Source organism: Pinus tabuliformis, chromosome 5_1 (genome assembly GCF_031772625.1).
Source record: "Pinus tabuliformis cultivar Carrire ecotype Pingquan chromosome 5_1, CPIR1, whole genome shotgun sequence".
NCBI lineage: Eukaryota > Viridiplantae > Streptophyta > Pinopsida > Pinales > Pinaceae > Pinus > Pinus tabuliformis.
Window position 1 is genome coordinate 669,822 of NC_142305.1, and position 2,063 is coordinate 671,884.

Consider the following 2,063-nt stretch of genomic DNA (forward strand, 5'->3'; position numbering starts at 1 on the left):
GCAAAATTTCCCCTCCCAAAAGCAGGCTTTATTATCAACGATAGGTGGGATTGACCCAACGGATTCCAATCTTGTGTCCTTTAATCACAAAGGATATGACCCTCAGTTACTAGCTCAACTAGCTTTCCTCATTCAAGTGAAAGCCCTCAACAAAACTGTTCATTGAACAATTATTGATGAGGGGGCATCTACATGTATTATGTCGATGAGTTGCTGGAAAGCTTTAGAATCTCCACCCTTGTCGCGATCTTCGACGACATTAAAATCATTTGATGGAAGAACATACACCCCATACGGGATTTTAAGTAACTTGCAAGTCAAACTGGGGGGCAAAACAGTAGAAATAGATGTTGAAGTGATTGATGGAAACCTCGATTACAGCATCCTACTGGGAAGGCCCTGGATATATACTATGGCTGTCGTTGTGTCAACCTACTTCAGGAAGATTGCATTCCCCTTTCAAGGAGGAATTACAATCGTCAACCAACAAACATTTCTCCCCAATAGTTCATAAGTTACGAGAAGCATTCCAATGATCCATGGAAGCCCTCATTCGCTTAAAAATATCAGAGTAGGCCTACTAAAAGACCCTACATTGATGGGGACTTTTTCCCTACTGCCTCCAAACAATTTGGCAGAAGTGGCAACGGTGGGAACCTGCAACATGATATCTTTTAGATTCAGAAGATTCCTGAACATTTTGTCAGCATGGATCATCGCCCTAATAGAAATATTGTAGCAACCAATTTTCTTGGCCTGGGGGCCAAACCCAAATCAACACTCATCGAGTGTTTGGATAAATAGGTCTAAGGAATATGGCACCTCTTCAGATCCTTGGTCGCATGTACACTCTACAGACAAAGGAATCATTCATTCAATGATGATAGGAGAGGCACCATGGGAAGATCACCACCATCGTTCCCATCTTCCAAATTACCACGAAGATTATTCCAGCGACCTTAATCATCCTTCAATTTTTGTTTTTCTATCAAATACTGTAAATACGGTGAATTCTAAGGATAGTTCTTTTCCTGTTTCAACCTCATTAAAAAATGAAACAAATCCCTTTCCAAATCGAGTCTTTGATTCCGATCTCGTAAAATCCAAATAGAGTCTGTTAGCTACCTATACCAATAGGTTTCATATTTCATGATTGGCAATGAAAAGGTCCAAATATGCTCTGCTTTGATGATGCAAAGATCACATATTTCCAAGAGAATACAATCTGTGCTTATAACTTGATGTGGACTCAAATTTTGATGGATGGTCCAACAACCTAATCTGGATCATGCCATGTTTTAAATTTTTAGTTGTATAATAGAGAAAGAAGTCTGTCCAAACTGTTTAATCTTGGCAGACAAGTAGCTTAGGTAGAGAAGTAAGGCTCCCAACTATCTAATCTGGGACCTTGGAAGCAATAAGGGTAGCAGTAGATAGAAAATCAAAAGGAAAAAACCAAAGAAAAGAAAAGGCAAATAAGGGTCTGCAAGTCCAAGTGCACCCTCCAAGAAGAAACAAAAAATGCTAGGCAAGTAGATGGGTAGGCAGTTGGGGTTGCAGAAATATCATTCCTTGCAAATAAATGTGTGCTGAAATGTCCACAGAGGAAAATCGATGGTTGAGAAGCTCCTCTTCTCCATCAGGTTGCAGCAAGCAAAGAAGCATATCTAACTTCCCAATTTTTCCCTCTCCATTCATTACTAACATCCCCTCATCAGTTGATATTCATGAAAGAATTGGTGGTTTTAGGTGGTTCTTAGTCCTATTAGAAGCCACATTTCTTGTCTAAAATTCTTTTCATTTTGCTCTACTCCTCAAGCTAAGTTATTTTCAAAAAAACTTAGTGGTCTCTCCCCTCATCCACTCCTTTCATCCATATTAACCCTAACTCTATTATATAATTCCTCTATATTACCCTTTCCCTAGTATTATAACACCATGGTGTATAAACCCCAAACATTGTATAAATATCCCTCCCCTTGGCATTATAGCCATATGCCTTCTGTCAGGGATCAAAATGACATCTGGTCACTTTGATAAACCTAAGCCTAACCCCCCCCCCC